The sequence below is a fragment of the Centropristis striata genome, chromosome 15 (genome assembly GCF_030273125.1).
Source record: "Centropristis striata isolate RG_2023a ecotype Rhode Island chromosome 15, C.striata_1.0, whole genome shotgun sequence".
Taxonomy (NCBI): Eukaryota; Metazoa; Chordata; class Actinopteri; order Perciformes; family Serranidae; genus Centropristis; species Centropristis striata.
Window position 1 is genome coordinate 32,273,369 of NC_081531.1, and position 13,770 is coordinate 32,287,138.

Consider the following 13,770-nt stretch of genomic DNA (forward strand, 5'->3'; position numbering starts at 1 on the left):
CCTCCTCGTATTGATCCTCCTTCTCAATGTGCCTCTACCTGTTTCCTGTTTCATCATGTTGAAACTCTCTCGCCGTCTTTTCTTCCATCTGTCTGTCTCTCCGTCTGCCCCCCCCTCCTACACCCCCCCTCCTCCTCTTCCTCCCTCCCCTACGAACCTTCCCCAACACCCTCCGCCCCTGCCTCTCCATGCTCCCAGCTCTGTGTCTGCCTCTGTGGAGTTTGCTGTCAATAAATCCCCAGAGGTCAGTTTGTCTGCTGGAAATCAGACACAATGCTTCAGACCGCCAATGCAATGCATGCTCTGCTGCTGCCGCCACAACAAAGACTGAGGAGGGGTGGTGGGTTGGGGGGAAGAGGGGGGCAAAAAAAAAAAAAAAAAAAAATGAAGACAGGCGAGATGAGGGTTGCAACTTCACCAGCCAGACTCCAGGTTAATCAGCTGCCTGTATTAGGTGACAAGCTCATGAAATACGCTGCATCGAATTGGACATTAGTTAATCAAGGGGGGGTGTGGGGGGGATAAAATGGTGAGGATGAATGGGGGATGGGGTTGAGAACAGACATAAGAGGCGTGCTTAGGAAAGGAGCAGTATCAGCCATGTGAATAATATACATTCTGAATATGCAAATACTGCTTACAACACACACTACAAGCATATATTCAAGGCTCTTGATACATTTAAATGTGGAGACAAAAGGGCCACGGGGCATTGTGAAAGGCTCATGTCCATGCATGTGCATTCAGAACCTCCACCATGCAGATTTGCACTTATCAAGAGTGTTTTTGTGTTGCACCTAATTAATAGTAATTTATGAGTTTGTTTGAAATCTCTGCTGCTTAACCATCGCTGTCCAACATTGTAATTATTAATTTCAATCATCCATTAAGCCCAAGTGCATTAGCATATAAACTACCAGAAATCATGCTTTAATAGTATGGTTTGATTATGTGATCTAATGTAATTTACTACACAATGTACACGGAGGAAATTTTGTGTTCAAGTGTAGATCCGACACGTGATAATTCAAGGTGTGCTCAGTTCTGACGAAACAGTCTACAACTGAGTGTAATCAGTCAAGAAACTTTTCTGAAAAATAAATGATATTAAACCTCAGCTAATGCTATTGTGTCTCATGGTTTCCCTCTAATCCGTACAATTAAAAATCATTCTTTTAGGTAACTGAATATTCATCTCCGCCCAACAACGTTGTGTTGGCTGATTGAATCGGAGTAATTTAGAGCAGAGACCGCGTCTCTTATTACATTCGAGTGTTCTTCTATAACGTCGTGAAGCAATTAACAGGTAAGGTAACTAATGCACTGAAAGCACATACACTTGAGGAGAGGCAGAAGAAAACACCTCACAGTCTCAAATTTTTAATTGATTTGCCTTTATAGCAGTCACTGAAAATCATCAACAAGCACGTAGGCTGTTGACAAGTGGAGCCAAGATTTTTTACACATTTTCTTTTTTTTTTCCCATTTTCCTTCCTTCTCCCTTGACTGAAATTGCATGGTGTAACACAACATCCCCAATGAAATATTTGAGAAATGTGTCTAAATATCTGGTGATAATTATAACATGTATGAATTACATTTGGACCAGGTGTTGTCCTCAAAATCTCAACATGAAACGTCTTCCTGTACTTTGAACTGACTCCTCACCTACAACGCAGAGCAGCGATTTTATCCTTCACAACTACAGTTTCGTTTTCCAGCTCAGCCACCAGGGACAGATTGAAAATATGCAAAAGCTGTACAATAGCATTCCATTAATTCTCATTTTTTCTCTTGTGAATGCTCTCTTATTTGGTCAAAGCATTGTGAAGTAATTACAGAGTGCCAATGTAATGTTATGGCCAATGCTCAGTCGAGATTGCTTGAATAACTGTATTATGTTCATGCATTTCTGTGCATCATACACTAACTGGAACTGTTGTTAACTCTTTATAGTCGCCATAAATTTAATCTAACTGTTAATGTTTAGTTCCACTGCCACTAAAATGTCTCATATAGCACCACAGATCCATGTGATCACACATTCAGTCCAACTGAAAGCCAATCAAATGTGACAGGATGTGCGGCTTTCAAATAAATTCCTCCAGCAAACAAATAACAACACACACTACAATGCCATTACACAAGTAAAGAACAGTTTAAATATTTTTTGACAGGACAGCTTGTTCAACTTCGTCATTTTCTGTCAAAAACACACCCACCACCACCCGTTATCCATAGCAGATCCTTTGTCTATTTACAGATGGGACGATAATCTACTTCTAATATACTTTTTTCAGGCACACAAACATTCATGAATTAGTGCAATCAGTAAATGTTCCACATTGTATTTTGTCGAGTTTCCAAAAAGACCATGGAAGGCAAAAACACAAACAGCCACTGTTGGCCAACGGCCATTAAAATTATAAAGACAGTATCTCACTTTGGTGCTGGAAAGGACGCTTTCAAGAAATATCCTGGAACTGGCAAATGGTTGTGCTTTTGTTAATGAGCATTTGACCAAAAAGAACCATCTGACTACTCATATGATAGTCTCCAAAACACCTCTAACCCCCGAAGCAGATAATGCTAAATTCAAGAGTTATCATTTAGGCACAAGTGTCCACAGCAACTGCCTCTCTACAGCTACTACACATGTCGAGGACATTTTGCCTCTCCAAAAAAGGACCTGGCGGGCCATTGAGAGATCTTCATGAACCTACAAAGATGTTCACATAGGCCTTCTATTACTGGTGTATCATGATAAAGGGCAGTTAATTAATTCTGTTTGACAAGAAAGTATTCGTATGTCTCTATTTAGAGGAGGAAATGGATATATGTATGACGTATTATCAATACAAACTGTTTTATTGCAGTTTAAATTGGTGGTATTCTGTACACAGTTTAAAAACAGATTACTTGAAGGGATTTCTTTTACTTTTTACAATTGGGTTTGTTGGTCTGTTTGTGAGCACGATTACAAAAAAAAACCTGACCCAATTTTAATAAAGGCTTGGTAGAAGGAAGCCGTAGCATGGGCTCACAAAGAACCCATTCAATTTTTCGAGCGGATCTGAATTTTCAAGTTCATACACAAATAATTTTTCATTTTCATTAAGGGATAGGGAATGGCTTTGACAGAAGCTAATTATTTTGTATTAAATGAGGCACATATTTTCCATCCAAAAGTTTTTAAAAAATCCAAGTTATCCAAAAAAATTTGTACATGTTGCTCAAAGGTATAATATGTAACATTCCTGCTTCAAAATGTCTAAAAACAAGCTGACCTACCCGAAATTTTTTAACCCAAAACAATCTGTGATTTTAATCAAAGACATACTCAGTGTCTGTTGCTGGTCCCATTGGTCTGCCAGATGCTGATAAATTAAAAATAAGATTTTTTTTTCCAGTTTTAATTTTTACCATACACTTTTGCTTAGCCTGCTGCCCTCACCAGCCGGCCCTGTATGAGCAGATCCAAATTGATGGACTTTTAAGATCGTGGTTGTTTTAAGCTATATATTTTAACCTGATTAATAATTTTTGGTCATCAGACGTCTGGATCTTAAGTAGCCAGAGAAACAAGGTGAGAAGACTTTAGCGTGCTGAACAGCATCAGAAAAGCACAGATTTTTTTTACATAAACTGCTTTATTCAACGTCTTTCCTCTTTTTAATCACCTGGTCTGTTTGTTTTGGACAGGAGGCAACCTCCACAGATCAATTGGCTCCTTATAAAAAACCTCCTGAACATCTGACACAAAAGTAATTCTGGGAAAAACTGACGCATTGCTCTGTCTTTTGCTATGATTTTGATATAAACCAGAAAATTACAAATTTTAAGTGTAATTTGATCTTACGGACATTAAAAATCACATTTGAGGGCGTGTAATGAGTATCAGTAGTGGACTACGTCTTAAAATGAACCCTCACATCAATTTCTATTCACGTTTGCATGGTCTATAAGCAGCCAAGATCTCAACACGTGAACTATGTAGTATTATAAAAGGGCTGTATCACCTTTATATCTCTGAAAGACAACAAAGTGTCTCCTGACTTTATGTCCTTGGGAGATAAAGCAGGACAAAGATGCTTTGTGCTGAGTTATGAGAGGATTGTGTGGGACCTCTGCTAACAAGCATGCAGTTCATACACTGCAGAGTGCAGCGCAGCGTCTGGATGTGTTTAGGTTAAGTGTATACTAAGTTTGTCACCAGAGACTAAAACAGAATGAACACACACTCTCACAAGTACATAATTTAGGAGTGGTTCAGGGAACAGAAAAAGATATGCTGTTCACACAAGCCTTATGTAAGGCTGAGTTTCATAAACAACACTTATGGGGTTGTTGTAAAGGTGTTCTCACTTATTTAAGACATGCTGCTGTTTGACCACACACACACATATATATGTGTATGTGTGGCTAAACAGCAGTGTGTCTTAAATAAGTGAATTATGGCAAGGTTGTTATGACACTCACTCTGATGTAATGTGTTATATAGGTGATGAAATCTGAATCCAAATGTGTGCAACACATTAACAATGTCCTGCCATATACATTTGTGCATGCAATATGATTGTTAGCAAAGAAAAATCAGATAATTCCTCTTGTAAATGGGATTGTGATCAGTCACTTGTGCACCATGTGTTTCACCAGCAGCTGCACGAGGGTGCACGAGCCAGTGCCGAGGTGGTCCAGCACAGAGCTGAACTTTCAAAATGCACGAGGGTGCTTTAAGCAGTTCAGCATTTTTTGTTAGCTGGTCTTTACTTCGATGGTCAGTAAGCGAGGTTCTCCCCCAGAATCTTGCAAGCTCCATATTTGCCTTTTAAAAAAAAGGGTTCACCAATCCAGCAAAATAACCTCTGTTAACAGGAAATGGTGAAAATGGACTTTGCAAAAAGGTTTTTTATGATGTAACATACTTCACGGTAACAACAACACACATACCATCAGGCTGAGATAAAAGTGAGTCATTTTTCAGGTGAACTAACTTCAGCATACTGTCTTTGTTCATTATGTGAACGAGATATAAAATCCAGATGACTTAATACTAAATATTCTTTGCTTATTTTGAGCCTTGTAGATGTAAGCGCTTTTTAGTGTATTAATAGTTTGGCAAGCTGTTGTGTTGTAAATACGGATTATATATGTCTCGTCAGGTCATTTGACATATGACCCATCTAAAAGTGTAACGCTGACACACTGAAACACAGCCAAGTGCGTATACCACGTATACAAGTGCTAGCCCCTCTGGTCAAGAATGGCAGCTGAGCAACACAAGTCAGATATACTGGCTTAAAAATGCACAAATGCAGCTTGAAATTAACAAAAACTGGCACAAAGGTGATGTTTTCTGTTAATCCAATGGGGAGAGGGTGTAATCTAAGCACATTATGAAACTTTATCCATACAATACTGTGTTGCAAGACAAACTTGTTAGGCAAGGCAACTACAGAATGTCACAAGAAACAGTGCAAGGCAATAAAACTCTAGATTTCCCCCATTTTATTATCAAGTCAGTGAAATTCTAGTAAAGACAAAAAGATTTTATCTAGAAATTTGAGCTGATTGAAATGTTTCCAATATATTGTGTAGCACGCCAAACAGGTTTCAATAAGAATAATAAGGTCAGTAATCTATAGAAGCTATCAGCTAACATAGGTACAGGGAGAACAGGTAGAGTCATTTTGCAAAACTCTATCAAAGAACACTATAAGACACGCACTGTTCACAGCTAAAAACTCATGAACACAGGTAAAGTTACAATCATTTATGTCAGTTTTATATGAGCAACAGTTATCAATGCTGGACTAGTCTTCATGCATTAGTGCAATACTTGCATCAGAAACAGAAAAATAATAAAATGGCGAAATTAAAGCATTGTTTTAAAAATCTGTGGCAAATTATTATTATGAATTTATAATTTTTTTTAATTTGAGGCAGTACTTTGTGCTTCGTTGTGTAAAATTCTGTTGCAAATTAGTTTTGCAGGCAGGTTCTGTTTTGTGCATAACTCATAATTTCTATTATCCCCTGAGCTCAGGAGTAACTGCAGGGGAAAACTATGTATGTTGTAGCGTGATTTAACACATTGTGACCACATATTACACATTCCTTTGTTGCATGGATGTATACAAGTGTTTTTTGTTTTTTTAAAGCAATTTTTACACTCCCGATTATGATTTAATGTCAGGGTAATTTGGATTGTCCTCTCTCTGATCAGTCATATGCACAGAAAGCAGAGTCACTACAGAGTCAACTGACAGAGATGACATGACCACCCATCAGCTGCGTTTATGATAATCATCTGGCCGTTTGGCCTCGCTAATGCACATGAATTGCCGGTCAGTGTGGTCGGTTTGAATGCAGCAGAATTATTATCTTTGATGGTAACAATCTATAGCCTATAAGCCCCAGAGTGTAACCTAAGCTCATCAGCTGTGTCTGGTAGCATTACCATAAAAAACCATGCCACAAAGCTGTTCTGCTTCCAAGTCATTTGTGGTGACATTGTCCGTCCAAGAGGTTGAGGACAGTTTAGATTCTCATCTTTGTGCAGCATGTCAAGTTAATCTTAAAGTACATATTTAAGGACTTGCTTCAGTGATTAAGTATTTTCCATGTGTTAGCCAAGTGACCTGCCCAGTCTTCAGCTAAATAATATAATACATTGAAATATGTTGAAATGACCCTGAACAGGACATAGAATTAAATAACATTGAGTGAATGAATGAGCTCACTGCAGGCAAAGGCCGTTATAGACATTTTGTGTAAAAATGCATTCATGTCAGTTCATTTTTTCATAGAAATTACAAAAGAGAAAAAAGCTTAATGTTATTCCACATAGCAACTGCCTCAAGGTATTTTATTCACAAGTGCCACCACTGGCCCAGCTGACAAGGATTACACTGGCGTACTAACCACTTAAACTTCTCATGGAGCCTGACACATGGACTGCATCTGCACTGGAAATGTAATGCAGGTGTTATGAACTGATGTTACCAGATTAATCTGAATCATTTTTTAACGTGAAACAAGTACGGCAACTTCTTTTGAAAATGGAAAATCAGTTTTGTTTGTTGTTGAACAGGTTACACATGCTCCTCCTGTGTCACGTACACCAACTGTCGTAAATCACCCTAAACAGTCCAAGAAAACGAAAGCATTCATTTCTCCACAATAAGCTGTTGGTCAAATTAATAATGATTTGCAGCTTCCTGAAGCAGTCTATTTTCAAATCTGCCTCTGTCAAGGTCGTTTTCAGCGCAATAAACAATGCAGACAGATATTCTTTTCACTTTCACGTGAAAAAAAATCATATTTAAAAAGAATATTCTCTGTTAAAGAATGTCTTTCAAAAGACAAAATGCCATTTAGTCCTTGCAGCTGTTTTTTAAAACAACAGCAACATTTTTATTTTATTTAGTCGTTATAAAATAAAATAAAATAAAATAAAATATAATGTTCGATCCTGTGGAAATAGTTCCAGCAATCTTGATAAAATCACAACACAAATACTATTGTGTAAATAATTCCCCCTGAGTTTACCCATTGCACAGTGCATACCGATGTACCTTGAGTGAGACTGTGCACAATCTTAACATTTTGGCTGCTGTGAGTGCTGTTTACTGGCACGAGGCTTACAAAGTCTTCCTGAAGCCAAGAAAGAAGCAAAGCACACAGCTCTCATTCTCTGTAAAATAGGTTAAAAAGTTACCGTAGACTCTGCTACTTTCAGAAAATATAGTTTTCTTAAACCCTCTTTAGATACTTTCCCCCTTCAACTAGGCAGTGATCTCACCATGACTTGTAGAAAACCATATGAGCAGTAGGGTGAACTGAGGACACACATGCACCTTGGCAAACATACAACTTCGCTATTAGAATCCAGGATACATTTTTCACATCAGTTGAACGCCTGGGCCTGCGTGTGTGTTTAAAGAGAGGGAATACAAATTAAATTTGAATGCAAAAAAAGAAGAAGGTGTATATAGGATTTAAACATAGATTATTAGAACAAGTTTCACACGTCTAAAAACTTTTGTGCTCGCTGTAAAACAACTTCAAGTTGTTACATGATATTTGAAAGTTTTAATGAAAAGCTTTCATGCAGCTCTGCAAATATAAAGAAGCATGAATCAAAAAGCCTGTTAGCAATTTAAGCAAAAGGTAATGGAAACACATGGTCACACCCACAACTGTTTGTGCTGTATGTACTTTAATTTACAGTAGAAAATTTGAGAATAATTATACTCCACAAGAGTCTATTAATTCTGGTGCTGTACTGAATTTACGTGTAAACATTAAAGTAAGACACAACAGGCTTATCCTGGGGCCACTGTGTGCTAAACTGTTCCATGTGGGGTGTTCGTTTTATATTTACATATGTTTTGGAAATATTAAAACAGCCAGGCCTAAAACAATGTTGAATAACCATATCAGAACAAAGGATATTAAGTGTGTTTCAAAAGACTTTATGAAGTTTTAGAAGCGAACAAAAGCTTCCTGACAACAGCATTGCACATTCGCAAATACTTATTCAGTCTCAATGTGTGCTTTCATTACGCATTCCTGTGATACTTGCAGGGAGGGGAGATTCCAAAACAAAAGTCCTTTGAAAACGGAAAAACATGCCTTAAAGTTTTTGGTTTGTCAGTTTTTCTGCAAGCTGCGAGCTTTAGAAGTCACCTGGTTTTGAGCAAAAATTCAGTTTTATAGAGGTCATTTCTATGACCTGTCTTAAATTCTTTCTGCCAAGTTACTTAAGGAGAAGTATTTAAAAAAAAATCCTTCTCATTGATTTGCAAAATTGAACGAATATGCACAAATGTGATATAATATAGCCGTAATTAAAGCCTTTTGGTTGCATAATATACATAACTGACTGGATGGCAAATAAGAACCTTAATTTTATTCAAAAATGCATTTATCCTTGCAAAATGCTCATCAATAAATAAGATACATTTCCCCTCTCCTTAAACAAGACATGTTATTTTTCAGTGTTGCCTTATAGCTGCAAGGAAATCACCATAACTCATCGTAACAGTGTTTCAGTGTTGCATAATGCAGCTGAAGGGCAAATTCACTCCTTAATTACAAAGGCGACTGCGGATTCTCAATAGGTTCTGCAATTGTGTTATTAGTATTTTCAGGAATAATATTAAAAAAATAATAATATGATGTGAAGAGAAGCACGTTATGTGTGAAAAAGGTGCTTTGTGGGTAGAAGGATCCAAGCCAGTTAGCCAGGAGGCAGCTAGCCTGCCAACATTTTTTTTAGTTTGCAAAAATCCAAGTACGCTAACAATGCACCAAGGTGGAGTTAGCTCGTACGCACTAATTAGATTGTATTTTACTTATCATCAGGAGATATGAGCAAAATTAATACGTGAAACATGTTTAATATAAAATGAGACTTATCTGAAGCTTAAGAGGGATCTCAGTTTTGGGGGTTGCCATGGTAACTGGGGACTCAAACGCAGTATTAAAGCTGCAATTGCTGTAAAACAGCAGTCTTTGCAATAAACATCAGGTGAGAAAGTTTATGCGTTCTTCCTAAACAAAACCAAATCTTTAAGTCTATTAAAGGCTTAGGACCATTCTGCACTTAATTATAAGACTTAACGTTAACTTTAAAAAGTGCACCTGAAAACAGTCTCAGTTGGCAATCACATCAAAGATTAGTTTTGCTCCATGGGGGAATATTCTACTAACGAGAATTGTACAGGAACGGAGGGAGAAAAAAAAGGGAGGGAAAAGGATAAACAGTGTTTGAGACAAAAAGGCCAAGCAGTTAACAAGCACTGTGACATTCTGGATGCAATCCACAAAGTGGCTCGTTATATCGATGGATCTCTACTGCATTCCCAAAATGGCTGCCAAATATGTTCAACTGGGGTAGACAAAGTGCCAGGATGGACTCAAGTGCATATTTCTTTTTAACGTCTTTTGGTATATTGTGATGAAATACCCTTTGAAGAATTATTCATTACATTTTTAATTTTACTTTAAAGTTCTACAAATGCTGCATATAGGAATTTACATATATATTTTAATCATTTTTAGATTGCCAGTGCATGCTTGAATTTGAAATTTTCACTCTCTAAATTTGAATTCTAAATTAAAATGAAATTTTACCGAACAATATGGCAAGGGTGGATTTAGGTGGATTCCACTTATAACCAATATTACATGCACCTCATCATCTTTCAGTTATATACTGACCAAGAGACAAGCAAAATCTTTTCACTTGAGTTGTTATGATAAAACATGATAAACACATATATATTTTTAAATGATGTGGGTTATGGAGCATCAGGATTACCTGATAAAGGCCTGGTGGAGGAAAAACCAGAAACGTGGCATTGCGGAGGCTTCACAGAGATGGCAACAGTGCCTTTGCTGCGCTTAAAATTTTTTGGAAAACTGACCTGCCATCTGTGTTCATGTACAGTGCAAGATGATTGTTTTTTTTTGTTATATGTCTCTTCCAAAGACATTACATTAGTACAGCATGGTTCCCTTACACGTTTTCACTTGAGTAAACCCAAATAATCAGGTGGGAGAAATGTGCGAAAGAGTGACTAAATCACCTCGAAATGTTTAAAAAAAATCCAATGCTGCAGGACACGTTGTGGGACTTTGTTGGTCAATAGCAAATAGCTGAATGTGAAGACGAGCTACAGAGGACGAGTGAAGGATGGTGAAGCCAGGAGAGAATTGGGATTGATTGCTGAGTGTGGATTAACTGAACACCTCCCTCCCCCCCTTGCCTTCATCTGAGGAGGTCTACAGTTTATCTGCTGGGTCTCCTTCATATAATAATGAGTTTCCCTGGTCTGCAGACATGCTCTTAAATATTCATTAGTCATGGGTGGGTTTTAGCCGTGACACAGAAAGCTGGCAAATGGCGATGGCTCAAACACTGTGAATATTAATGTACATGTGGAATATATACATATAAATACTCATTAGTGACTTAACTGAGATGAAACTGGGCACCTGATACACTCCCAAGGCACATTTTGTCTGCCTCTCTCTTCCAGCAGCTACTGTAACACCTCTGTGCTGATAAAATGAGAGTTTTTGACATCAAACCGTGCTGAGAGCTCACTTACACATAAGACAAGTACCCTCCAATTCATCAAACAATAAAATGTCCAAAAATACAGGTATTAAGTTTATGTGGAGTTTCTTTTTTCACATGAAGGGTATTCCATCCATGCAGTGTACACTCTGTGACAATATAATTTCTACTTTACTCACCCACATGCAGCCTGTCAATCAATATGCTCCAATTCATAGCACAGATTTATAATCATGCCCAGCTGAAAATCTTACATCAAAGTGGATTTCTGTACTGCACGCTCAGCAGCTCACCAAAATGTGTCCATTCAGAAAACAAACGATCCAGTGCAGCCATCAATTACATAACCAAGCCTATAGGACTGCAGCCCATTTACGTTGTGGAAACATATTGTGAATGAAGGCTGGGAGAGGAAGTGATCACAACAAAAGTGAGAAGGGATGAACGCACAATTATGTGGTTAAAAAAAACAAACCTACACACAGGTGCACATCCAGAGGCTGGAGCTGGACGCAGCGCTGCGCTCCCATGCAGCTTCCAGCCTTGTGTCAAACCCGGGACCGGCCTTCATGTGTGCGCGTAAAACCAGCTCCAGTGACCAGACCAGAACCAACCTCTGACATGACTAATGTGTTGACGCAAAGCTTCATACCTGCGCACAACTTCTGGTGCTATAGGCGAGCCAGGCGCCTATTAATCACACACAACGTGTTGTATTGTGGAGACCATCAGTGGCGCTTAGAATAGACACAAGAACACGCTGTATTACTCTCTTTATCTGACAAAGCCGAGCGCTTTGAGACAACATCTGTTTGCCACACACACGCACGCACGCTCTGCCCCTTTTCCTGGTCACACACAAACGCGCGCACGGTCGCGCACGAATAGATGGAGCCCAAAAAGAACAAGACTGACATGTTGCTCCGGCTCAACTCCCCCATGGCCCTTTCTGCGAAATTTGGGCAGTCATTGCTCCATTTATTTTTTTATTGTGTCAACGCTGAACATATTTTAACTTTATTGAAGAGGTCAATGCTTATATACTGGCACCAAATAAGCGAGAGGTAAAAGGAATCACGAGTTGCCCATGAATATTTTGCAACAAAATGTCTCAGAAGGAACGCAGGAAGCGCCTCTTGCAACTTTAATTACACCAGAGCATGGCCCCATATCTAGGCCACCGTTTGCCAAAAAACATCCTCACATCGCAAACATTTTTATTTATTTTTTTATTTTTATTTTTTTTACAAACTGAAGGCTATAATAAAATCGCGACCATAAAAAAGATCATGCATTTTGGAGAAACATGGCACCAAAAAAATCCAGAGCAGAGTCCCACTGGATCTAGTTGTGATTTATCTCAGAAACTGAAGCTGCAGTATTGTTTTACCTTCAGACACAATATTAGCCAGCCTTCCCTCCGCCTGCTGAGCACATCTTAATGTAACCCCATCTCATAAATGCCACGCCGTATTGATATTAATTCATAAAAAATGTAGGCTAGACATCTGTCTGAGTATACGCGCTGTATGAGCCGCTGCTATAATGCTCTATTTCACACATCGAAAGCATCTTTCCGGCAACTTCAACAAACTGAAATGTATTTTAGAAATAGATTCCTTCTGAGAGTATTTTATAATCGCGTTTCCTCCGATTCAAATAACTGACCTAAAAGCCAAATGCGCACGTCGGCTGCCACAGTTGTTCCGGGCTCACAGTGTGTAAAATGTGAACAAGCAGCCTGCGAGCATCGCTGAGGCTTTCGCTGATTGAGAGAAACAGACCTGTGAACAGTTTGCCCAGAGTATTGTTCTCAAGTGTCCCCTGCCCCGGCTCACGGGCAAATCCGAAAGTAAAGGGCTAAAGGTAGAGGGGCAGAATAATGACAGATGGGGAAACTTGCGTCATGCCAGGGCAGCGCGTTTTTCTAGTCGAATATAAATGCACAACAAAACCCCTGGCAGCCAAAACTGAACCCCCTGACATGACATTTCACTTAATTTCCTACGCTGTCGTCTCATTTATCCAATGTCTGAGATCCTCTAAAGAATGAAGTTTCCGATAATGTAGAGCTTAATATTGGGCAGCCACAACTACATGGAAGTCAGTGGTATTTCATGCACCTCATCACCCTAAAGTCACCGCACATGTTTCCATGTCTTCTACAAAAAAAATCCTCTAATTTCTCCCCTGTAATAATAGATATTGTAAAGACCCATCCCTTTTCCTACTTTTCTCAATTTCTTACCTGTACTTCGAAGCTCGTTCAAAAAGTGTCGACAGCGTTTCCACGGCTCCCCCTGTTTTCCCCCGACGAAGCGCGTATAGTTTTTTATTTTAATATGTTCCTTTACTTTGTTTCATTTCTCACTTCCATCTTCTTTTCATCTCATCAATAAACACACGCTGCAGCCTACCTTCATAGAGCAGCTCGGTTCAAGTGTGCCCTCCCATTTTTTAACTATACATCGAGTACTTTGAGGGGTGGTGGAGGAGGAGGGGGAGGGGAGGGGGAGGAGGGCAGGCAGGCACGCCTTTTCACTTAAAGGCTGCTATTGGAAGAACAGTGCACTGTCTTGGGTTGGATCAGAAATCCGTCAACATTATTGTGCCCCAATCGCAGGGAGCACAGTGGGACGGTGAAACCGGCTCCATTATGGCTCTCTGGAAGTGGTGGGAGT

The 13,770-nt window shown here is 39.0% G+C and overlaps 1 protein-coding gene across 1 annotated transcript in view; it reads right to left on the reverse strand.

Annotated features, from left to right (window-relative positions):
• The window catches only part of zbtb20 (zinc finger and BTB domain containing 20), a 32,721-nt gene extending 19,223 nt beyond the window's left edge, over window positions 1-13,498 (reverse strand). Inside the window, exon 1 of the mRNA XM_059352212.1 lies at window positions 13,338-13,498. The gene's annotated coding sequence lies outside the window, so the exon portion shown is untranslated. The remainder of the gene's footprint in view (window positions 1-13,337) is intronic.
• Between the last annotated feature and the right edge of the window lie 272 nt (window positions 13,499-13,770).